General features: G+C 47.5%; 1 pseudogene; it reads right to left on the minus strand.

Annotated features, from left to right (window-relative positions):
* LOC138843105 (serine/threonine-protein kinase VRK3-like) overlaps positions 1 to 11,454 on the minus strand; it is a 99,741-nt pseudogene extending 88,287 nt beyond the window's left edge.
* Positions 11,455 to 26,783: the final 15,329 nt, after the last annotated feature.

Consider the following 26,783-nt stretch of genomic DNA (forward strand, 5'->3'; position numbering starts at 1 on the left):
CACAACCATTTAGGGCAGGGTCCCTTGTGCCAGAGTTAGCCCCCTGCGTCCCACCCCCCAGCTCCATCAGCAACACACCCCTCGGATCAACGTCTCAACCCTTTGATCCCAATTTCAAATAATTAGGGAGGTTTCCGTGGCATCGTCATAAACAGTTTTTGTGTCTCAAATCAGAAACGACGCTCTAAGGCATGCTGGGAGTTATGCCAGTTTGGGGGAGGGGTGGATAATTAAGCAAATCATGGTGAATTAAGCTTTCTGCAATGAGGCACAAACATCTCTTCCAGAGCGGCAACATCCTGTTAGCTTATGTTTTGCCAGAGAGAAAGGCAGGGCCTGTCCTCAGGGTTTTCAGCCTGGTAAAACACATCTGGTTACTGAGCCAAATATTTAACGGTCATTAAAATCCCCAACTCCCTTTGCCAAGAAGTTTTCTCCTTTGTTATTCAAGTGTGGAGCAGTTATGGAAAATGCGTTCCATATGGTTGGTGCTGCCTTCCTATTTACTTCATCAAATCACAGCTTTGAAAGAGCTATTTGATGTCAAAGATGCGTTAAGATTTTATAGACTTTCCCAACGCAGCTTTTAAAGAGTCTCCCTTTGAACCCGAAAGACTTGCCAAGACTAAACAGAACCAAAACCACCAGGGGTCAGGGGCTTTGCTGGAAACAAAGACCTCAGCCTGATCAAGGGCTTTCAAAGGTTTGGGGCAAACATGCATTTCCACCCGCTTGCCAACGAGCTGCACAAAAGATCATGTTTCCCACGCAAGTCGTATTCAAGTGCATGCCTTACTGTACGCCTACTGTATTAACAATGCAACACCCTCACCCACCACCTCCCACCAAGACCAGGGACGTGAGTCAGTCACGTGCTCAAAATATCAACAGAACTTTACAAAGTGGGAAAAGGTATCGTTGAGCCATAAATCAAAATTTGTTTATCAATTCTTTCCAGTGAGGATTCCTCAGTCCCGAAAGAGAAAGCAAACTGACGCAGAGCAGACGGTGGAAGCGCTCTCGGGCCAGAGGCAGCAGGTGCTCTGGGACATGCGGGGTGAGGAGGACATCAGGGAAGCTCTGTGGCTCTGTGTTGCAGATGGGGAAACTGAGGACCAGAGCCCAGGGCCAACAACAGCACCAGAAGCCCCCACATCAACCCTTTCCGTCCTCTTCACTGCCCTTGCCCTTCCCCAACCATCATGGTCTCTTCCCTGGACCTCCATGGCAGGCTCCCTCCAGCCTCTCCTCGTCGTCACACTCCTCCATACAGCAAGAGGGAAGTCCTTGTCCCTCGTCTGCTCGGACCCTCCAGCAGCCCTGGTACCCAGCACAACGGTGCCCTAGCAACCCTGGCTGGTTCTGCTAGCTCGCTCCACCCACAACTCATCCTGCTGCTTCCAGCCCTTGGAGGACACCAGCCTGTTTCTGCCCCCAAGCCCTTTGCACTGACAGTCCCTCTGTTCAGGGGTACCATTCCCGGCTCTGTGCATCTCATCTTCCAGCTCTCAGCTTCAGCTATACCTCTCCAAAGAGGACCCCTACTTACTGTTGTCTCCACATTTATCATCCAAGCTCCCCACCCTGGATGGAGAAATTCCTGAGGCCAAGTAAACAGAGACTAGGTATTATTTTCAGCTATAATCCCAACACCCAGCACAGTGCCTGGGATGTAACTGACACTCGGCAAGCATTCCCCCAACTCTGGGCTCCTTCCATTAACGAGAAAGGGGAATAAATGTCGGTGGTTACGTTTATAACCCTACTCCCCTTGCTCTCTTTTTCTCTCTCCCTGAGACAGCCTTCTCCTTCCCACCCAATGGTCCTGCCTTAGCTCACAGCTCACCTGTTCTCAGGTCCCCCAGTTCTTCTGAGATTTCAAGGCTTCTGGGTAGTTCACAAAGCAAAATGCAACCCCTCTGAGGAAGCCTGATACTCTAATTGGAATCAAAACATGTCAACTAAAAAAATCTCAAGAACTTGTAGCAGTGGAAACTGAGGCAGCCATCTAACGGGGGAGCTGCCTGGGAGAGAGACATCGAGACTGGGTCTCTCTCAGACCCCAGCATGCCCGCCTCCCAGAACTCAAGCTGACGGAATCGGCTGCTGACAGCAACTGCTCTATTGCTCGCTCACCGTGGTTTCAAGTGGTGTCTTCCCTTCCCATGTATCTTCCTTGAAGCTCACACAAATATTTTTCTTTTGTATTTTTCTGTTGAAAGAAACAAAGCTTGAGAGCTTGAGAGCCAATGTCTGTGAATTGTGCCAGGTAGATGAGCATCCTTGGCGAAATGCTTGCAAAGAGAAACAGAACTCTACAGATGGAGCATGTGCTCCTCCAGTCATCCCACAGACATTTTTGAGAGCCTCACGTGTTCCAGATGTTGTCCTGGGGACCCCCTGGTGACCAAGGCCTGCTCATTCCCAAGGGGAGGGCAGATGTTAGGCAAATGATCAGGCTGCATTGATTCATGGGTCATCACTGGTCTGGTGGAGACCATGTGTGGGACCAGCACAGGGGACCCTGTTTTAAGCCAAGTTTCAAGGTGAGTTGAAAGAGGCTTCCTTAGGGAAGCAGCATATGAGCTGACGTCTGTTGCAGAGACAAACCAGAGAGCAACTGCCACACAGTCAGCAGGGCCCAACCTCCAACCCCAGCCAAAGCCTCGCTCGATTGCTTGATTCTGTGCACACCCCTCTCCCCTCTCTGTTGGACCCCATTAGCTTCCCAAATCCTTCCAGCTACTCCCCTGCTTCCTCCACGTGCACCACCAATGCCCAATGTAATTCCTTTGCTGTGCCTAGAATTCATATTTCAACACTCCCATCCGGGGACCCCAGCTTCAGGCTCATCCCTGCTCTCTACCAGGTCCTGTCCCTGAAACATAGTCCCAGGCACTTGGGCACCAGGGGAGTGCCAAACCTGAGCAGTACCCAAAGGGACACATGCATTTACAGAATGTTACTTACAGAAAGGTTCAACCTGGAGCAAAGGGGGTGGCAAAAGAGGAAGGAACGCGGGGGCTGGGGGGCAGGGGTCCAGCCCAGTGTGATGGGGAGAGCCAGGAGCACAGCACTATGGGGTGAGCAGGCTCTGTGCCGCCCGCACCCCTCTGCTCTCAGCAGTAGGTGCCTTTCCTCCTTGGGCGCCGTTAGGACCCACAGATGAATCTGAATTCAAGTGAACTGAAATGATCGCATTCAAAAGGAGCTTCTTCCCAGGCAAACAGCCCCCTGAGAGTAGTTTTGGCAAGAGCTCTGTTCTGACTCCGTGTGGGCTGGAGGCAAGGAAGGGGAAGAAAGGAGGGAAGTCCCTCTGAAGGAGCTTCGACCCCAGACCTGAGAATCTTCCTTCAAGCCTTTGGCTGCTCTGGTAAAGAGAGCTGCTAAAGACTGTAGCATCTCCAAGCAGTAGACTCTGAACAGCAAACACTGCTGAGAGGAGAGCCCACGAGGCTCCAAGAGGCGAAGGCCTTGGACAGTTCCACATGGGCAGGGGTCATCACCAGACCCCCAGCACCTGCACAGTCCCTGGACCACAACAGGTGCCCAAGGACTGTTCGTGTGAATCAGTACCTAAGGGGAGAGGCAAATAAGCAAATGGCCCATTGTTGGGGGAAAAGACACAGCAAAGCACAGCACATGACCGCATCACTCTCCAGAGTTGCCACTGCAGCCCCTCCCCCGCCAGTCTCTCCCAGGAAACGGAAATCTCTCCCCAGAAGCTGGGTTTCTGCACACATGTGTTGGGACCTAGATTGTACTGGCCATTTACACATAGCAGACATAAGACTCAAAAACAAAACCGGTAGGAATGGAACTTTCTGGCACACCTAACTGGCCAGCAGCATTATCAGGGTAGTGGTTCCACGCTATTCCACTCCTCAGCTTCCTTTGCAGGTCAGTCCCCCTATCTCTGGCATCCCCTGACTCCATCTGCCCAGAAGGGTGAGCAGCTGCATCCAGGATCCTTACTTAACATCCCAGAAGCAGAAAAGAAAAGTCCCTCCTTCTCCAGGGTATAGAAGACCTAGGGAAGAAACCAATTGGCTGATTTGGATCCTGTGCCCATCCCTTGAGCCAAGCCTTTGCAGCCAAGGGAAGAGTACTCTGATTGGTTAAACTTGGATTGGAGGTAAACCTGGTGGCCAGAGATACTGGCTCTGCAACTGACAACCCCACAAGAGCTACATGGAATGGGCGAGTGGGGTGTGCCATAATTATGTGTGGAGTCTGCCATAATTATTGCTTTATGTTATCAAGGGAGAAAGAAGGCATGCTAGGCAGATAACAATAATAGATGCCTCCACTCATATTCTCCAAGCTCATGGAGCCCTCCAAGACTGCTGCAGAGACGCTGAGAAAGAAACAAAGGGACTATCATCACTCTCTGAAGTCCTGGCAGAATGTGCTTTTCATAGCAGGGAGGCCGAATGCCACAGTCAAGGAAATGCAGGCTTTGGAATCGGACAGACCCAAGTTCAAATCTCAGTCTCACAACCTGCTAGCTCTGTAACCTGGGGCAAGCTGGTGAAATCCAATGAGCTCCATTTCTTCATTTGCAAAGTAAGCAGCAAGACCCAATACCTAATATGTACTCAGGATTAAATGAGAAAAATATGTGAAAGACTGAGCATACATTGTCTGACACAAGACATCAATAAACATTTGTTCAATTAGTGAATTAATTAATTTGAACTTCACAGGTCAGAGAGGACCTGGCTTCACTGTCCTAGTTCCATCACTCAGGAGCAGAACGAGTTTTTCCCTTCTAGTGAAAATAGATGGTAGCACAGTTTAAAGTTCTAGGACAAAATAAGTCCAATTGGCCAAGCATGGGCCATGTGCTAGTCAGGGCAAGGCAAGGTTCTTGACTATGCACCCTCTGTGTCTATATGTCACTTTGGTCCTGGTCACAGTAACAAAGAAGCAGGCACTACCCTGAGAGTTTTTACACACTCACTTTCTGTATCTGCCCTACAAGGCCTCCCACAGTATCAACAACCCCACCTTATAGAGGAAGAAACTGAAGCTCACAAGAGAAGAAAAGTGATCTCCCAGCAGGAAATCAGGCCAATGCACGGCAAGCAAAAGTCAAGCGCTCACCGCATCTCAGCTGGAAGCATGTCCAAGCTCCCGGACACTCACTCATCGTTGTCCCAAGCCAACAGCAGGACGGAGAGGCACGCCTCTCCCAGACATAGCTTGCCCGAACCTCACCTCTGCACTTGAGAGCCGAGGAAGTGTGAATTAGCAGCACTTTTACAGATGAGGAAATAAGCTCTAAAATGTCAAGCAACCTGCTGAGGGCCATGTAACCATCCCATGGTCAAATTCATCTCAGTCTTACAGAGGAAAGACAGAACTGAAATGACCAGGATATTCTTTCTACTGGACACATATTGAAGATGTGACTTGCTTTTATTATTATGTTTTAATATTTTTAAATTTATTTGTATTTGAAAGGCAGAACAACAGAGTGAGAGACAAAGACAGAGAGAGAAAGAGAGAGAGACTTGTGGGGAGCAACCCGGACTGGACTGAGTTACTGGAATTAAGACTTATTCTATGCATCTGCTCTCCCACAATATGGCGCTGGGAGAGGAGAAAACAGCTTCTACGCAGCTGCCTCTTGCCAAGTTGAGTGCTGACCTCCAGGAGCTGATCCTGCTCCTGATTGGAGGAGAGCAGCGTACTCGGCGTGTGGGCAGCCGAGTTGGGATTGGCAGAGGAGGACTATAAAGGAGGAGAGAGACGGCATGCACCAGGAACATCTAAGGGGAACATCTATCTGAAGGAACACCTGTGCAGCCCCCGAGCCGGCGGTGTGCCGCTCCCCCGCGGAAGTGGGGAATGTGGCAGGGGGAACCGCCCTTCCATGGAGGTGGAAGGGACGGTAGCCAACCCGGGAAGAACCAGCAGTAAACCCGGGGAGGGCCGAGCAGACAAAAGAACATCGCAGGGTCCTGTGTCATTCCTCCACGAAGACGGGGAGCGACAAGACTTCCATCCACTGGTTCACTCCCAAATGCCCACAAAAGTCAGGGTAGTCCAAGAACTCCATCTAGGTCTCCAGATAGGTGACAGGTACCCAAGCACTTGAGCCATCACCTGCTGCCTTCCAGGTGAGCATCAGCAGGAATCTGGATCAGCAGTGAAGGCAGGACTCAAATCCAAGCACTACGCTATGAGACGCAGCTTAACCTCTGACCCACAACACCTGCCCCATTGGTCACTGTTAATACCCGCCTAGACTCTGAGTGTGGGAAGAATCTTAAAGGGCAGTAGGCAAACCTCCTGCCCAACCTGGAAAACTTCCTTCAGCCCCTCTAATGCATGGGGAGGGGCAGCCAGGGTTAGAAATACACCCTAGAACCACTCATCCCCACATGGCAACAAGTATCCAATGGACCACCAAGCAGGCCACAGATATATCACCATGTAATTTTCTGAAAATGAAAACTTCCTGATGGTCTACAACATACCTTCATGGTAAAGGAATTTTTAAAATCTAGCATTTTTATATCAAGATGAACAAATTGTGATAAATGCATCTGTCATCAAGGAAATGCTCCATGGATCATGATCTTGAAGTCTAAGTTTTGGACCAATTATCTAGGAAAAGGATTTGGCTACAGCATCACCTCCCACACCTTCTGGGAAATTAGAATTTTCTCTGCATAGATATAGAGTGATCCTATAATTTATTGTCCAAATGGAAACACTTCCAAGAGTAAAAGGGAATGAAACTGATCATTCTGTCACGACCAAAGGTATAAACCAAGACAGTCACCCTAGTAAGAGGGAACAATTAAAAATCACTCACTCACACAGAGCTAACATCAAATGTTTGATGTCTTGCTAAAAACATCTTCACTCTTCATCAGTCTTTTTTGACCTCGATATTTCATGTGATTCCATGGCAGAAACTGTTCCAGGAAAGGTGCAGACAAACATATATTCTGAGTGGAGGTTTTACACGGCTGCTGATTTAGTTAAAATGGCTTTTAGACACTGTCTTTGGATAATCTAAGTTGACTACAGAACAACAGCACAGCAGGAGGTTAATCGAGATGCAGCAACCTACAGCTCATTGTAATTCCTTTTGGTTTATTTTCTAAATCTTTTTTTTTTTTTTTTTTTTTTTTTTGGTCTTTGAATCCTGTCTCCAGTTATGCCAGGTTTGGCGCAGTCACAGCTCCATCCTACCTTTGTGGAACAGCCGCCCATCTTCCTCTGGAGCCCAGGAGGGAGCCAAGTGCACAGAAGAGAAGTGGGACTGTGCAGTCTGTCACTCCTCCAGACAGACAGCCAGCCCACACAGTACAGACTCCTACCAAGGGAGTTCTTACATTTTAAAGCCCTGGGATATTCACATGCAAAGCGGGGAAGTCTCTCTACTGCTCTCTCACTAATTCCTGAGGGGTAATCTTTTCTACCTGCAAGTCATTCTATCGCCCAGTCCCCTTCCACTGATAGAATTTTATTTTCTTGGTTCCAGCGCTGTGGCACAGTGGGTTAAGCCATATGGGTGCTGGTTCAAGTCCCAGCTGCTCCACTTCCAATCCAGATCCCTGCTAATGCACCTGGGAAAGCAGTGAGGACTAGCAGATGGAAGCGCTCGCTCTCTCTCGCTCTCTCTCTCCTTCCTTCTCTCTCTCTGTAACTCTGCCTTTCAAATAAATAAATGAAATCTTAATAAATAAATAAAAAGACATTAAGAATTCTGTTTTCTTCCCCTAAACACTCTTACCTTGAGATAACTGAAACGGAGAGAGAAGCAAGAAGGAGGGAAAGGGTGAAGGGAGACAGGAAGAAAAGAAAGGAAAGAGAGAGGAAGGGAGGGAGATAAAAGACCAAGAGGGCAAAGGAAACCTAAAGAAAATGAACTCAGTATCCCTGCAGCCACTTCCACAAAGGGCGAGCTCAGTTGTTCAACAGATGCAAGGTGAGTTCCAGGCACTAGGGGTTAGTTAAATGCACTACTTCCAGAGAGAATCTCCGCAGAACCACATCAATTTTGCTGATAGGCATTTGGACCTCCCAAATTCTTAGTTACAGGCAGAAAGTTTCACTGAAGCAGGATAACTGAAAGCTGTGAGCTGACATTCTTCCGGAATCATTGGATCTTTCCAAAGTTTTATATAAGAAGCCAATTTGTGGGACCAGCATGGTGGCATAGCAGGTAAAGCCGGCTCATGCAATGTCGGCATCCCATAGAGGTGCCAGTTAATGTCCCAGCTGCTCCACTTCCAATGTAGCTCCCTGCTAATAACCTGGGAAAAGCAACAAAGACTGCCCAAGTGTCTGGGCCCCTGCCACCCACATGGAAGACCCAGATGAAGTTTCTGGTCCCTGGCTTTGGTCTGGCCCAGCACTGGCTATTGTGGTCATTTGGGATGTGAACTGGTATAGATGGAAGATCTCTCTCCTTCTTTCTCTCTCTCTCTTCCTCCCTCCTCCCTCCCTCCCTCTCCCCAACCCGGCCCTGCCACTCCCTCTCTCTGACTTTCAAAATAAATAAATACATCTTTTAAAAAATAAAGAAGCCAATCAGTTAGATGAACTGTATAAGTGGGTACTTGGATTAGGGTCATGCAGGATAAAGAGAAGGCTGGGAGGTAGGGGTGAATACTGCAAAGAGTGGAGAGCCAATCTGCAAAGGAGATGAGTGGGTAGATGAGAACACACCTGTGAAAAGTCCCTGCCACTTTGCAATAGCACAAATAATTTGGGAGGTGTCCAAAATACTGAGGGGGTGGAGGATGGCAGAAACAGTTCAGGAAACCCAAGAGTCCTTGAGGTCCTTGGTGTCTACCCTATGCCACCTAAGAGCCCCTGGATTCCAGCAGAGATGCTTCAGACTCCTGCAGGGGTGGTGAGAGTGAGTGTCAGGACAAAGGGGCACTGGAATGGGTATTATTCTCCAACCTGACCTCACTGCATCCACATCTGAGCTCCAGGTAAGATTTCATCTGAATAAGAATCAATTGCTGAAAATATGGTCGCCAAGGATTCTAAAGTCTGACGGACTTAAGCCAGGGGATAAACGGACCTGCCAAGGTCAAACACAAAAATCATAACCCAACTAAAATAGCAATTGGATCCCCTGGTTCTGGATTTACACAGTTTGGTGTGAAGATGTTCCAGGAATCAAATGAGAGAATGAAAGAGGCCAAAAAATAGAATCTCAGCTTTTGCCATTGTTGGCCAAGAGAACCCCGGTCCCAAACATCACACAGACACACACCTCACCTGGAAAGACCTGGCACCGTGGCTCCAGGGCTCGGTCACACCTACATGTGTGTCTCATAGGAAATGTGGACGAGGAATCGTCCTCACCTGTTAATCAACAAGAGATGGAGAAAATCTTCATGGTCCTTTAATACCCCGTTTAGCACCTGTGCCTCCAGAGAGAGGTAGATCCACAAGAGACTCTTCAGTTTTGCTGAGTGGATTGATAAAAAAAAAAAAAATACATATCAATGAGTGAAGATCAAACATTCCCAAATTGCTTGAAATTAGCAGTCAGCTAAGTACCACCCATAAGTCAACTCCTGTCCACTTCCTGTTTTGTTGTGAATAACATTTTTTGGAACATAGCCACTCCCATTCATTGACGGTTCTCTGTGGCTACCTTCTTGTCACAGGTCATTGCTAGGTAGCTGTGAGAGAATCCATGAGTGAGGAGTAAGACAGACTCGCAGGCAGTTAGTGCAGGTCCCTGTCCTAATGTGAAAAGAGCAGAGTCCCTTTAAGAGAGACAAAGCCCTTGCTGCTTCCCAGAGGCTGCCTTCAGCAACACTTGCGGGTTTTTTTGTTTTGTTTTTTGTATTTTTCCCAATAAAACAATTTATTACCAAAGCAGAGTGGTGCCACTGCCAGGAGGGTTCCCTGCTGGGCTCCGTCCACACCCCCTGCCACCAGGAGTCAGCCCTGTGAGGCTGGGCAGGGAAAGGAGGCACTTCCCATATTCGGAGAGCAGCTGCCGGCCTCCCTGATGCTGGGGGGGGGGGGGGGTGTCCAGCAGTGGGCAGGAACATGCATCCCATTCCAGGGATTTTTCTAGAATTTTATCTGTAATTAAACAGCAGGCCCCAAGTCACATTATCTCTTCGTTTTCTTTTAAAGATTTGTTTCAGACTGCAATTTGAAATTCTGGGTTACCTACTGCACCACTGGGAGGTCCGGGGGCCATAGGGCAACACACACAGCTCCCGCGGCAGGGCCTCCAGACTCTTCCTCAGCGTGGCGTGGGGCCGCGACTCCGCACACTTGAGGCCCATCACCACCTTCAGGTACTCCTACACCCCCTGAGGGCCTGATCCGGGGACCACGCAGTCCCACCAGGAGCCCTGGGCTGTCCAGGAACTTGTGTTTCTGTTTCATGATCTCCCGGGTATTGGGCAGGCAGTGTGTCCAGGGCAGAACCCTGCAGAGCCTGCTGACCCACAGCCCTTGTGCAGGTCCATGCCGATGAACTTGAAGTCCCCCTTGGGCGGGCTCCTGCTGCCTTCCACGCAGGCCGCATGTCTGCCACCTGGGCAGCAGCAGTAGGTGAAGCCGTAGCCCCCGGGGGTCACCTGGCTCAGGTCATCTGGGTTAACGAGGATATCGGGAGCTGTCCCATTGCCATGAACATGCTCATTCTCGCTCCAGGCACCCAGCGGTCTGCAGGCCCCCTGCAGCACACACACCTCTGACACCACACGCTTCAGGGGGTCCTCCAGGGCCCACCAGAGGCTCCTCCCCAGGCTGGGGAACACCAAGAACCTGCACTCGTCCTGGTGAATGCCAAAACCCGTGCAGGTGGGGACAGCCAGGAGGGGCTGGGAGCTCAGGCCCTTGTCCACTTGCAGAGGCTTGGCGGCCCGCCGGAAGTTCTGCTCATTAAACAAGCATCCGGCCTCGGCATCCAGTTTGAGTGAGAATCGGTGTTTCTGGGCATTCTTGAGGCCAGGGGCGGGCTCAGCTTCCTAGAGGATGCCCTGGTGGTCGCTGCTCGCGAGGGCTCCCCGCTCCCAGCACTGTCCCTACAGGTAAAGCCTCAAGCGAGGCGGTCACCCGGGTTCCGCTTCAGAGTCTGGGGCTTTGCCTGGTCGTCTGCGGGCTGCTTTCGGGGACTGGGGGTGTCCGCTCGGGGACCCTGGGGGTCTCAGAATCTTCAGAAGTGCCACCGCCCAACAAGAGGGAAGAGTGGGACGGGTGACGGTGCCGGACCATTTCGCTCTCTTGGGAGAGCCTCGGAAGGCTCGGAGCTCGGCTCTCCCCTGCAGCCTCGGCCGGACGGCCCGCAAGCTCTGATGCGGCTCTAGTGCGGCTCCGGGACTCCGCAGCTCCACAGCAGGGGCAGAATTTGACCGATGCCACCGGCTGGGCAGAGACGGATCACAGTCTGCACGTGTGGCGGCGTCCTGGGTGTTGCGGGAAGACTCAGGGCCCTCCAAGGGCACTAGGCCTCACCTTCTCTGCCGGCCAGCAGGCACTTCCGCCAAGGCGAAGGGCGCCACTCGCGCATCCTCCATCGCGCAGTCTCCGTTGACCTCCCGACACCCCCTCCTCCCCGCGCTGTACGTGCCCGGGAACTCCATTTCCCAGACGCCTCCGCGTCAGGCCAGCCCTTGACTGGGAACGTGCTGGTGCTATCCTGAAGGCAGGCTACACAGGGCTACAAACTCTAGCCCTCCGACGGGTTTTATCTCTGCCTCAGATTGGTTGTTCTTCCAGCCTCCTAATTGGTTGTTCAGCCCATGATCTCGTCCCGCTCACTCTTTTCCTTCCTTCTCCCTTTGTATAGCATCAGTTCTGCTCAGGCACCCCCTCGGCAGTTAGGACTGCTTGCAAAGACATCTAAAATCACAAAACATTAGAAATCTGTAGGAAAAGTGTGGTTCTTTAGGAGACGTGGAAGGTCACTGATAAAGCCAAGCGTCCTACAAGAAGTGAATGAGGGGCCGACGCTGTGGTGCAGCAGGTTAACGCCCTGGCCTGAAGCGCCGGCATCCCATATGGACGCCGGTTCAAGACCCTGCTGCTTCTCTTCCGATCCAGCTCAGGCCTGAGAAAACAATGGAGAATGGCCCTAGTCCTTGGGCCCCTGCACCCGCCTATGAGACCCGGAGGAAGCTCCTGGCTCTTGGCTTCGGATCAGCTCAGCTCCGGCCGTTGCAGCCATCTGGGGAGTGAACCAGTGAATGGAAGATCTCTCTGTGTGTAACTCTGACTTTCAAATAAATAAATAAATTTAAAAAAAGAAGAAGAAGAAGAAGCAAAGGAAACACACACCATTTGGAGTTTCCCAACAACCAGTTTGAAGAGGAACCCTACATCCACACAGAAACAACATGCCTTGTTTTTCAAGAAAGGCAGACTCATTCCTTTCTAAAACAAGGGAGTCCTTTCTCCCCGGAGTCCTTCGTAAGAGGCTATCATGCTACGTAGTGAGCATGATCTTCAGTACATTGTAGAATAAATCCTCTGAAAATTCTCACCAGGCTCAACCTATTTATTCAACGTGTTCGGCAATATTTAATTCAACACTTAACAAATATCCACGGAGTGTCTACTGTGGGCCAGGCATTGTTTGAAGCATGAGGGACAAGTTGAGGAACAAGACAGGCATCAAGCCTGCTCCCTGGAGGTGGTACAGTCAGATGGCATCCGACCAAAGATCTAGTGAAAGCATTTCAACTGGGACTAGAGGGGATGTAAGTGTCACTCCCAGAAGTACAGCTTTCAGGGGATCTAATGACATTCAGTGTGAGATGCGAGAGAAAAGACACTGGGCTACATTGGGCTCACAGCCTGTGTTTTCAGAGTGCTGAGTACCTGCAAATGTGTTTCAGCAGATACGCTCTGTGATGCATACGTAGCCAAGGGGGCTTCAAAAAGTTTGTGGAAAATGCGATCGTAGGATAATATGAATTTCTCTGCTCGTGTAAGAGTATAGACATAATAAAGGTACAAGTATATTATTAAACCTGCCCCTCTCCTGTTGCCTTCACTTAGCTTCCTCCTACAGCTATGAGCCTGCCGGCTTCTGCACACTTCTGAGTACTGAACTCTTCAGAGGAATGGATGGACCACAGCCTTTAAGCAGTTCCCTTCCATAATGTTCCTGGACCTTGGTCATGTTCATAAGGAATTTTTTTAAGGTTTATTTACTTAACAGGCAAAGTGACAAGAGAGGAAGAGACATACAGGAAAAAAGAGATCTTCCATTTACTGGTTTACTCCCCAAATACCAACTACGGTCAAGGCTAGGCCAAGCTGAAACTGGAAGCCAGGAATTCCATCCAGGTCTCCTATGTGGGTGGGAGGAACCCAACCAATTACTTGGATCTTCTTCTGCTCCCTTCCCAAGAGCATTAGCAGGAAGCTGGATAAAAGTGTGGAATAGTCAGGACTAGAACCAGGCACTCTGCTATGGGATGCAGGCATCCAAGCCATGGCCTACCCTGCGGCACCACAACACCTGCCAAGAATTTTTTTTTAAGAGAGAAAGAGAGAGTAGAATAGCTTCTCTTCTGGAACAGATGCCAGGGACCAGCAAATACCTGGTGGAGATCCCTCTCCCAACCCCCAATTTGAAACCCCACAAGAAAAAGAAAAATGGGTTTTTCAGGAATTTCAAGGGTAGCAGAAAAAAACAGTAGGGATCAGTCCTCAGTAATCTCTCTTTAGATCTAAGACTTTGACTTTCTTCAATTCTCAGGGAGATCGAATGAAATTCATTGCAGCAAGCAGAGCCCAGAAATTCCACACGTCTCTGCATCACATTTTATGGAATGAACAATACTCGCAAGACTTGAGGCTTCTCAGTTTGCAATCTGTGGATTCATAACCTGGAAGCCAGGAGGGGGAACTGAAAGCTGAGAACCCAGAGGGGAGATAAAAGTTCAAAGTGCTCCCATGGGAAGACACTTTCCTTTACAGCCAGCCAGAGAATGTGAGAGAGAAGGAAAAAGGAAAAAAAAATACACAAAGAACACGCCTGCCTAAAGTGCTCGCACAGGAAACGATGTGGGATCACCTCCATGCAGTGCAGCCACGTCCTATGAGGATACCTCAAAAAGTTCATAAAATAGAATGAAAAGGTACATTTATTTTGGTGCAAAAGAATTTGAAATCATAAAGACCAGGGTCCTCAAAGAGTTCGTGGAAACGCATAATATGAAAAAACGTCACTGATTTCAAAACTTTCTTGCACCAAAATGCAAGAAATCTTATCTTTTAATGCCACTGCTGCACGGTCTTTCTGAAGTGCTCTGTTTTCAGTACCCAGCTCACCCAGAGCATTTGTGAAGGGGCGGCTACTCTATGAACTGTGCTTTCCATCACCCCAGCCACTCACAGCCTCTGATTCTGTGCATTAGAGCTCTGAGTTCTGGTATCAATTAGCATATAATCTTTATGTCTCACCACACCCAAGTGAAATATTTATCAAAAAGGAAAGGGCTTGGAGAGCTTGCAACAGAGAATTCTGCTTCTGATTAGGTCAGCGTCCAGCATGAATGTTGGCCCTGCCAAGGAGCAGACTCAGGCTGCTGCAGAAGTCACCATTCCCTGGGAGAAGATGATGAGGGGCAGGAGAGAGAAAAAACTATTATTCACACAACGTCAGCTTTGTGCCAGACTCTGTTTGTCTGTGCTGTCTATCACCAATAGCAAATTATTCCAAGGTGTAGCAGCTTAAGCATTCACTTGTCACAGTTCCTAAGGTCCAGGGAGACCACGCAGGGCATAGCTGGGCATCTCTGACTCAGGGTGTCTCACAAGGCTCCGACCAAGGTTTCAGCAGGGGCTGTGGTCACTGCAAGGCTCAGCTGGAGGGAGGTCTGCTTCAAGTTCATCATTGTGGCTGTTGGCTGGAGACACCCCCTCCTGACCATGTGGGCCTCATCACTGGACGGCTCATCCATGGCAGCTGGCTTCCCTCAGAGCTAGCAAGCTGATGACAGAGCAGGAGAAGGCGCCCAAGGGAGAAGGCATTGTCTTTCTACAGCCTCATCTGCCAAGTGCCATCGCATCACCTTTGCCATATTCTACTCATTAGAAGCAAGTCCCCAGGCCCAGTCCATGCTCAAGAAGAGGGGACCACACAAAGGCCTGAATGTGGAGAGCAGGGACCACTGGGGTCAGAGAGAGGCTGCCAAACCCACGGAGTCAGACTTTTGACATGTTTATTGAAAACAAAGAAAGTGTTGCTGGGAATTTTATTTCCCTCAATTGTGCAGGCTTTCCAGCTGAGACCATGGGAGTGTGAACAGACAACGGACAACCTTCCAGCTTTGTGCTAGAGCCTGGATCCAGACTGAAGAACCCGCGCACTTCTGCACCATCACACAATGAGAAGCGGGGAACCACAGCGACTCTCTCTCTCTCTCTTCTTTAACAGTTTGCGCTTGTCTTGTAGGAAACCAGTATGTTCAAAGGGCGCATGAAAGCTTCAGGGGGCACAATCGCTTCCCACAAAGTTGCTTGTTTGTTCTGTTTTGTTTGTGGTAGAAACTCATGTAAGTTGTTTTTCATGGAACTCTGAAAAGCAAAACACATCAAAACATCTACCCTGGTTCAAGTGGCTGGTGGGTAGGGTGGAGTGGGCTGGGGTGTAGCCATCTACTTAACCTCCCACTCTGACTTCCTTAGAGCTCTGGAAAGTTGACTTGAAAACTTCTCAGTAGAAACTGTAGTAAAATCTACAATTGCAAAGTTTGAGAGTCAGAAAATCACCACTGACCAGCTGGGAGGTGCTGGACACAATATGTCCCCCAGTCCAAGCCTCTCTCCATCATCGAGAGTAGTAGGATACTAGTGATTCTACTGCCATCGACAGACACTGATAGCAACTCCAGAGAAAGCTCTGGGAATGCCCTTCTTAGTTAACAAATAGCAGTAAGTATTTTTAGACTGGAGTGTTATTAAATACCATGATATTATTAGCCTTGTCTTCCAGAAAGAAGGGAGAGAAGGCAAGAATCTTAGATATCAAGCAAGATTGATGCTGTGACATGCAAAAGTCATGAAAAGAATGTTAAATCCTACACATGAAGAATGAGTCACTGGAATCAATGCTACATAAAATGAGATAAAGCCGAGAGGTTATAAAGAGTGGGTGCTCGTGCAACCTTGCCTGATAAGAACTGTCACAAAAGACACTGCCAGAGCTACAACCTCGAGAGAGGGCCTCCATTCAAGAGAGAGATGCTAACCGGATGTGGCACTTGCTATTCTCACACCTGATGCTGCAGTCTACCTACGGTACAGCATCCAAATGGAGGTGCTAAGGATGTTCTTCGACCTCTTTGTACATGAGAAACAAGGATTAGGTTTTTAGAGGATTGACTCAAAATTGTGGGGAGATGAAGCGACTAATGGCATCCTTTTAAAAAATCTGGACATTGTTGGCCAAAGCTGCCTGACGTGTCTGGGGGACAACAGCAGCCGCGTAGGGTGTCCTGCAGGAGACAGAGCAGTGTTCACTCTTCAATAGCCTCCCACAGTGTACACAGCTCACTGCCTGCTGCCCCTTCTGGAAAAAGGAACATCACTGGCTCACCGGCAGCCACATGGGGCAATGCCAAGCCATATGAATTGATACCCAAAGTGTTACTCTAAAAGCTGCATCATCTTTAAATCCAGACCCCTCTGGAGAACCCACACAGGACTGCTTACACGTTATTGAACAAGTGTGTACTAGCAGACCGACCCTGGCTGCTGTCCCCTCAGGGACTCCACATTTGAAACTCTTCCTGGAGGATGAAATTAGCTTCCAAGACCAGAAAAAATCAAAAGATTGGATATGCAGTACTGGTTCTCCAGGGAACTTGGAAGCAGAAGCCATTACTCCCAGGTATCTTAGCCCAAAAAGCTGATCTCACAGCCCTCACCCAAACTCCATGCTTTGGAAGAGGTAAGAGAGTAAACATGTGCACTGACTCTAACTCGAGAAAGAGGAATGTTGATGGCCTTAGCTTCCTCTGGGAGAGACACAAAGATGGGCCTTGGTCCTCCCTTGGGTTCAAAGAAGATGGAAAAAAAATATATAAAACTCTGTCAATTTCCCAAACCCATCTCATAGGTGGATCAGCTATGTCTTCCATTGTTCAGATCACTGGCTATCCATCTTCGTTCCAGGGATAGGGATGGAGAGGGTGACTTTGCACTGACAGATTATAGTCAATGTGCCTTCAAAGACTGCCACACACCCAGGTTAATGCTAAGTTTTAATCCATGGTTCTGGCCCTAGTGTGGGACTAGAAGTCCCTGGTGGCAAAAACCGCTCTTCTTTCTGGTTTGCATTGCAGGCATAGGAGTATTAGCATGCTGTTGCTTCCACTGTCACTGTAGAAGAATAATGCACCTGCGAGGTAAAGTGTGTGGCAAATAGCTGGGACAAGCCCTGTCACGACTCAGAAAAGTCTCCCCAGGGATTATACATTATCTTGAAAAGAATGTTTGCACCTTCCTCTCCTCCAATCCCGAGAAATCCGACTTCGCCTCTTAACAGCAGGAAGTACGCAGAACTGTCATCACCCCCACTCCTTCGGGACTGAGGAGTCACAAGAAATAGGAGGACTTGAACCAGAGCCCCGGCCACCCACCGGCTCCCCACACCCTTCCCCAAGCTTAGCATTTCCCTTGAGCTGCCTCCACTACAGTTAGCTCACCAGCTTGAGGACAGTAATGCAGCTGCCCTACCGGGTCCCTAATCACCAGACTCTCGAGGTCATTCATTCCGCCTATAGATAACATCCTGCTTTTCAATCTTGTCTACAAGTGTTTATTTTCCGGGATCCTGGGATCCCTAGGCCCTGAGCAAAAAAAAAAAAAAAAAAAGTAACTGCCACCTGAGTGGAGTGGCACCACCATCAACATTCCCTAAAAATCACAACATAGCTAATCAATGCCAAGAGGGTCGTGAGCACTGCAGACCATCCAAGAACTTGGTCACAAACCAAACACACACCTCGCAGTGCTGACTTCAGTCTGGAAGAAACTTTACACCGAACCCCTCAGGGAGCCCAGGCATAAAGCAAGAACTGTGTGGCTCTTTGTACTTTGCAGTAAATACACACTTTCTTTCACCACCCCACTTTCAGTAATTGACCTACTGTGCGTTGGGCTGGGGGGGCAGATTTGAGGGTTTTATAGCAACACCTCCAACCAGTTTTGGGGTATTCTATAACAACGGGATGTTTGTTTTCTGGCCATAAATGGGTAACTGATACAAGACTGGACAAAATATATGAAACAACTGACTTTGGATGTAGGCGTCAGGCAAGCAAGTTTACCGTGAGATGAGGCCCATGGTGACTGAATATTTCAATATTTCTGCCTGGGTAAATTCATCATGAACCTCATTGGAATAAGGTGACAAAAAACAGAATCGAAGGTGAGTGAGGTGGCTGGAATTTTTAAGGCAACATACTAGAAATAAGATGTCTAAGAATGTGTCTGAGAGACATAGGAGACCGCTTAAGGTCTTTGGCCAAATACTGAGCCCTGACTACACAAGGCAAGACTCCAGGTGGCCAGGAAAGGAACAAAGAACAGGGAAAAAGGAGCTGCCGGGCAGGTTCAGGCTGACCTGCCTGAGCTCACGAGGTGCTGAGAGCCTCTGTGCTCCAGCTGCAGGGATGAGAGGTGTTGTTCAGCACCTGAGCAAGCTGAAGACAGCGCAAAGGGGCCGCACCTCGGGAATAAGCCTCAGCCAGCGCTAGACTCACCCCAACACAGCTCTCGTAAATCCTTGAATGAATTAAGAGATCCACAAGTAAATCAACTTTCCACTGGAACAAAACGAACACTGTGGGATGAAGAAGGCATTAAAACCCAGATATCCAAGCACGTGGCATCCATGCAGTTCAACATACAACAAAAATAAATAAATAAAAATGTTCAAAGCCCTTACAAGACAGGGGAAAGGCAGAAATGAGATGCACACCAAGAAAGCAATTAATAATAGATATAGACTCAGAAAAGACCAAGAGGATGGAATTAGAAGCTAGGGAATTTAAACAGCTGTAAAATTCAAAGTCAGGTGTAAGGGAGAACAAATAGGAAAATCTCACTTGAGAAATGAAAGCTATGAAAAAGCACCTTAGGTGTATCGTGAGCTTTTAGCTTTGCTAAAATCCAAGTCACTGACCACACCAAGTGCCAGCGAGGATGTGGAGCAGCAGGAAGTCTCACTCAGTGCTGGTGGGAATGCAAAATGGTACAGCCATTTTGGAAGGTAGTTGGATGATTTCTTACAAAGCTAAATGCAAACTCTTCATAGGACCCAGCCATCACACTCCTGGAGGTTTACCCAAATGAGCCACAGAGTTATTATGTATCCATGAAAACCCCAGTATGAATGTTTATAGAGGCTTTGGGTTTTTTTTGTCTTGTTTTGTGTTTTGTGTTTTTTTTTTTTTTTTTTTTTTTGACAGGGAGAGTGGACAGTGAGAGAGAGAGAGACAGAGAGAAAGGTCTTCCTTTGCCATTGGTTCATGCCCCAATGGCCACTGCGGCCAGCGCACTGCGCTGATCTGAAGCCAGGAGCCAGGTGCTTCTCCTGCTCTCCCATGGGGTGCAGGGCCCAAGTAGTTGGGCCATCCTCCACTGCACTCCTAGGCCACAGCAGAGAGCTGGCCTGGAAGAGGGGCAACCAGGACAGAATCTGGCGCCCCAACCAGGACTAGAACCCGGGTGCCGGCGCCGCAGGCGGAGGATTAGCCTATTGAGCCACAGCGCCGGCGTATAGAGGTTTTACTTATAACTGCCAAATACTGGAAGTAACTGGCAGATCCTTCAATCAGTAAGCAAATAAACCAACTGTGGCACATCCATACAGTGGAGTACTAGTCAGCACTAAGAAGAAATCAGCTATCATGTCACAAGTAGATATAAAGGAACCGTAAATGCCTGTTGTTAAGTGAAAGAAGCCAGTCTGAAAAGCCTCCGCAATGTGCGATTACAACTGCATGACACTCTGAAAAGGGCAAAGCTATGCAGAGTGAAAATATCAGTGGCTGTCAGGAGTTTCAGGGGAGGGAAGGAGAAAAAACAGATAAATACCTGAGGTCCAGGAGATGTTAGGGTGTTGAAACACACATGCATGATGCTGTCATGGCAGATTCATGATATTGGGCATTTGTCAGGCCTCACGGAGATACACACCATACAGAGTGAGCCCCAATATAAACTGTGGACTTACTTAATTATCATGTCTCATTATTGGTTCACCAGTCATAATAAATTCACCACACTAATGCAGGCAGTTAGCAGTAACAGGGGAATGCAGGAGGAGGGTATATGGGAACTCCTTGTACTTTCTGTGCAATTTTTCCATTAACCTAAAACTGCTCTGAAAATAAAATGCATTAATTTTTAAAAGAACCAATGGAAATTCCAAAACTAAAATACATACTATCGGAAATAAACATTCTTCTGGATGGGTTAAATAGCAGATTAGACTCTGTGGAAGATATCAGTAAGTATGTGGATGAAATACTAAAAAGTATCCAGGGGCAGGCGCTCTGCCACAGTGGGTTAAAGCCCCAGCCTGCAGAGCCGACATCCCATATGGACACCGGTTCAAGGCCCAGCTGTTCCACTTCGAATCCAGCTCTCTGCTATGGCCTGGGAAAGGAGTAGAAGATGGCCCAAGTGCTTGGGCCCGTGCACCCATGTGGGAGACCTGAACAGGCTCCTGGATCCTGGCTTTGGATTGGCACAGCTCTGGCTGTTGCGGTCATTTGGGGAGTGAACCAGCAAATGGAAGACCTCTCTTTCTCTCTCTGGCTCTGCCTCTCTGTAACTCTTTCAAATAAACAAGATAAATATTTATTTTTTTAAAAAAAAGCTATCTTAAACAAAGGTAGTAAGAATCTAAACAAGTGCACAGAGTCTCAATCACAAGACAGTATCAAATAGTGTAATGCATAGGAAATTAGAATCTCAAAAGGAAAAGAGAAATAGTAGAGTAGGAGAAATATTGGAACAAAAAGTAGCTTCGAAAATGCTAAATCTGATGACTCATGTCATCTCATAGATAGGGTAAGGCAAATAATCCCCAAAAAGGATAAATAAAACCAGAGAAAAGGGAACCCCTGGATATTGTTGATGAGAATGTAAATTAGTGCAGCCATTGTGGAAAACAATATGAAAGTCCCTCAAAAAAACTGAAGATTAGAGTATCGTATGACTCAGCAATCCACTATTGGGTGTTAATCCAAGGGAGATGCAATCACTTGGTTGACGAGACATCTGCACTCCGCTGTTTACTACAGCACTAGTCACAACAGCTAGGAAATGGAAACAGACCACATGTCCACCAACTGATGAACGGCTAAGGAAAATGTGGTACCCGTGCACGAGGGAGACCACTCACAAATGGATGAAATCGTGTCATTGGCAACAACGTGGATGGAACCGGAGGCCATCAGACTATCTGATACCGTCTTGTGGTTGAGACTCCGTGCATTTCTTTAGGTTCTTACTGCCTTTGTTTAGATACTTTTTCGTGTTTCATCCACATTAACAAGCCAAGCACCAAAAGACAAGTACAACATGATCTCACTCACATGTGTAATATAAAAAAGTCAGTCTCTAAGAAATCAAGAGCAGAATGGTTGTTACCACAGGTTGGTAAGAGAAGAGGAAAGAGAGATGGGAAAAGGGAGTCTAACACGTACAAAAAGCACCACACCTGGAAAATACATTAATGATATAATAGACTTTTTCTCTCATTTCTTAATTTTTAAAAGATGATTATTTAAAGCAAAATACTAACAATGCATTTTTTTTTTGACAGGCAGAGTGGACAGTGAGAGAGAGAGACAGAGAGAAAGGTCTTCCTTTGCCATTGGTTCACCCTCCAGTGGCCGCCACAGCCGGCGCGCTGCTGCCGGCGCACCACGCTGATCCATGGCAGGAGCCAGGTGCTTCTCCTGGTCTCCCATGGGGTGCAGGGCCCAAGCACTTGAGCCATCCTCTACTGCACTCCTGGCCACAGCAGAGAGCTGGCCTGGAAGAGGGGCAACCGGAACAGAAGCCGGCGCCCCGACCGGGACTAGAACCCGGTGTGCTGGCGCCGCAAGGCGGAGGATTAGCCTATTGAGCTGCGGCGCCTGCCTAACAATGCATTTTGATTCTTTAATGTGTAGAAATTAAATGTAGCAATACAATGGTACAAAAGAAGTAAGATAAAACTGCACTATAATGCTGTGATTTTTTTCTAATTTTTTTCATTTATTTATTTAATTTGAAAGGCATAGAGACAAAGAGATGTCTCATGCACTGGTTCACTCCCCAGATGCCTGCAACAGCCAGGGCTGGTTCAAGCTGAAGCCAGGAACCACAGTTTAGTGGCAGGAACCACATGGGTGGCAGGGACCCAACTACTTGAACCATAGCCCACTCCTCCCGGGGTATGCATTGGAAGGAATCTGAAAAGAAGGGCAGAGTTGGACTCAGATCCAAGCACTCTGATAAGGAACTCAGGCACCACAAGCAGCAGCCCAACCACTGCACCAAATGTCTGCCTCTGATGCTTCTGTGAAATACGAGGTGGGAGGATATTACTAGGACACATTGTTATAAAGCCTAGAGTAATCACTTACAGTACAGGACAAAGAAGTCCAGCTACAAATACGGAAGATCCAGTAGATTACTGGATTACGTTCAATTAATCCAAATGTAGCAGGAAGAGAAGGAAACAGGACACATGGCAACCATAAGCCCAATCATATCAATAATTAAATTACCTTAGCAGGCACTTTACAGAAGAAGGTATAAGCACAGAAAGATTTGCTCCACATCTTTAGCCACCAAAGAAAAGCAAATTAAAAAAAAAACTGCCCTGAGGAGTGGGCATTTAGCCTAGGAGTTAGTACACTTGTGTCTCACATCGGCGTACCTGGGTTCAGTCCCCAGCTTCAGCTTTCTGCTAAGGCACACCCTGGAAGGCAACAGTGATGACGCAAGTTAAAGGGCTCCTGCCACCCACACAGGAGAGGCTGACTGGGTTCCTCGCTCTTGGATTTTGGCCCCTGTCCAGCCCTGTCACCCTGTCACTGTGGGCATTTCGGGAGTGAAGAGTGAACCAGTGAATGGAAGATTCCCTCTCTCTCTCTCTCTCTCTCTCTCTCTCTCTTTCTCTCCTTCTCTCTCTCTCTCTTTCTCTCTTTCTCTCTCTCTCTCTCTCTCTCTCTCTCTGATTGAAACTGCGATGAGAAATCACAGCACATCCAAATAACGGGTAAAGTGAGCTCCAAATGTTTGCAAAGATGTGGAACACTCAAAACTCCCGTGCCTTCATGGGGAAACTGCAAATTGCTACAGCCACTCTGGAAAGAGTTCTGGCAGTTTCTTGGAATGTTTAGCATGTATTTAGTCTGTTACCCAACAGCTCCACTCCAAGGTATTCACCTATGAAAAAGGAAAACTCATATCCCCCCAGAAATGCTCTGTATGCACGGGACCTTTCGTTAAAATACTAGAAGCTGGCAGCAGCTCGCATGCTCATCAACAGTGAAAGGAAAACCAAACAATGTGCATTCATAGCGTGGAATAATACTCAGCAATAATAGCGAACAAGCCACTGATAGACAAAGCAGAAGTATTGTTCTGAGCCAAAGTACGCAAAACGGTACACACTGCTTGACTCCACTTACAGAAATGTCTAGAATAGGCAAAATTAATCTTCAGTGACAAAAAATCAGAAGAGCAGTTCTGTCTGTAGGGATTGAGGGAATGAGTGGGAAGAAACACATTGAAGCTTCCTGGGGTAGAGGAAATGTCTTCGTAGGAGTGTGATTTATCCAGCATGTTTGTCAAAACTGATGAAACTACTCTATTAACAATCTGCGGGGTGAACATTAGACGGAGTGGTTAAGATGCTTCTTGGGACACCTGCATTGCACATGAGCATGCCCGGTTCAAGTCACAGCTCCTCCACTCTGATCCAGCTTCCCAACTTGTGTAACCCTCTGAGACAGCAGATTATAACTCAGATTCCGCTCCCAACATGTGAGACCCAGATAGAGTTCCAGGTACTGGGCTGCAGCCTGGCTACAACAGGAGACCAGCACTGTGGCATAGGGATCCTAAGCCACCACCTACAATGTTGGCATCCCTTGTGGGTGCTGGTTCACATCCCACCTGCTCCACTTCCAATTCAGCTCCGTGCTAATGCGCCTGGGAAAGTAGCAGAAGAGGACCTAAGTGCTTGGACCCCTGCCACTCACATAGGAGACCCAGAAGAAGCTCCTGGCTCCAGGTTTTGGCCAGGCCCAGTTCTGACCATTGTGGTCATTTGGGGAATGAACCAGCAAATGGAAGATCTCCCTTTCTCTGTCTCTCCCTCTTTTTTGTAACTCTTTAAAAAAATATTTATTTATTTATTTATTTGAAAGCAGAGTTACACAGAGAGAGAGGAGAGAGGGAGATCTTTCATCCACTGGCTCACTCCTCAGTCGGCCACAACAGATGGAGCCATGCCAATCCATAGGCAGGAGCCAGGATCTTCTTCCAGGTCTCCCACACGGGTGCAGAGGCCCAAGGACTTGGGCCATCATCCACTGCTATCCCAGGCCACAGCAGAGAGTTCAATTGGAAGTGGAGCAGCCAGGACTCGAACCAGCACCCAGATGGGATGCCGGCATTGCAGGCGGCAGCTTTACCTGCTACTCCACAGCGCTGGCCCCTCTCTCTGTAACTTTTTCAAATAAAAAGATAAATCTTAAAAAAAAAGAAATTGATAAAATAATTTTAAAATGGAAATAGAAATGCAGAGGACATAAAAAACCCAGTCTTGGAAAGGGGTTCTATGATGAGGACTTTCACAGGCAGATTTCAAACCCTGCTGTAAAGCTGCTGGTATTCAAGATACTGCCACTCGGGTAAGGACAGACACATCAGTGGACGCAACAGAGTCGGAAAGATCCACACATATATAACCAACTGATTTTTTTTTTTAGGTTTTTTTTTTTTTTTTTGAGATTCAAAAGCAAGATTCATTACAGTCAGAGACTTCCAGCCAAAGCAGCATGGAGGGGGACTTCCAAGAAAGGCAAAACCCAAAGGGCTGGTGGTAGGAGGGTTTTTAAGCATAATTTTGGAGGAAAAAAAAAAAAAACTTGATAATCAGATTGATATTTGGTTATAAGGCAGGGACAAAACCCACCAAAAGAACTGATTTGTAATCTTTTACCCTGGCTGGCTGGCTCAGGATAAAACAAAAGAGCCATCTCAAGGGTGGGTACCTCATTTGTTTTACAGTAAACTGGGAGCTCAGGAGGGTGGAGTCACCACTCCCCTGCTGTTCTCATGGTAAGACTGGAAGCTCCCAAGGAGTGGGCAGGCAGGCACTTTTTTTTTTTTTTTAAGATTTATGTATTTATTTGAAAAGGCAGTGTTACAGAGAGGCAAAGGCAGAGAGAGTGAGAGAGAAAGAGAGAGAGAGAGAGAGAGAGGGGTCTTCCATCCACTGGTTCACTCCCCAAATGACCGCAATGGCCAGAGCAGAGCCAGGAGCTCCTTCTGGGTCTCCCACATGGGTACAGGAGCCCAAACACTTGGACCATCTTCTGCTGCTTTTCCCAGGCCAAAGCAGAGAGCTGGATCAGAGGTGGAGCAGCCGGGACTAGAACTTGCACCCATATGTGATACCAGCACTGCAGGCAGTGGCTTTCCTGACCATGCCACAGCACCTACCCCAAGGCAGGCACTTTTGACCTTGCTAAAAGACAACCCTTGGGGGAAAGCAAGCGCTCTGCACCCCAATTTCCACTGACTGCCTATTAGCCTATCTGACTCCTCATAACCAACTGATTTTTTGGTCAAAGAAAAATCTTCTAAGTTTTACAGGGAGGAAGTATAGTGTTTTCCACAAATGGCACTGGGACAAATAGCTATGTACAAGGGCAGGGGGAAGTGAACTTCAAATCACTCCTCACATCACACACAAATTAAACATGGGTTGTACCTATTAGCATAAAAGTTTAAAACAATAAATCTGCCAGAAGAAATCACAAGAGAAAATCCACAACCTTGAAGTACACATATATTTCTTATGCAGAAGTGAGAAATCTTTAACTATGAAGAGAAATTTGGATACATCAAACTTTATCAAAATTAAAAATATTTTTATGAAAAGACATCAAGAGAAAGAGCAGACAAGGCACAGACGAGTGAAAGCATTCATAAAACATACATCTGACAACCCCGTGGGTCCAAAATGTACCAAGAACTCCTGAAACCTCAATCCTAAAAAGACAACTTAATTTTTAAAGTAATAGACTTGAATAGGCAGTTCACAAAAGAAGATATATGAATGGCCAATCAGCACATGGCAAAGGGGCCCAACAGCAGAAGTTAAAACAAAAATGAGATATAATCGAATCTATACTATAATGGAATTGGCATGTAAAAGACTGACAGCACCCAATGACAGTAAGGATGTGGAATAATGGGAATTCTCATATATTAATGTCAGGCACATAAAATGGTAATACCCACTTTGGAAATCTGTCTAGCAATTTCCCATAAAGTTAAATATTTACCTCCCCTATGACCCAATAATTCTACGTCTATGAATTTATCCAAGAGAAATGAAAACATCTACATACAATAAGGCTTGTACTAGAATATTTATGGCAGCTTTATTTATAATAACCAAAGACTAGAAACAGTTCAAGTGTCCTTCCACAAGCTAACAGTTAAATAATTGAGTTACAGTCATACAATAGAATATTATTAATCAACAAAGAGAAATGAGCTACTGATACATGCAA

The sequence above is a fragment of the Oryctolagus cuniculus genome, chromosome 18 (assembly GCF_964237555.1).
Source record: "Oryctolagus cuniculus chromosome 18, mOryCun1.1, whole genome shotgun sequence".
Taxonomy (NCBI): Eukaryota; Metazoa; Chordata; class Mammalia; order Lagomorpha; family Leporidae; genus Oryctolagus; species Oryctolagus cuniculus.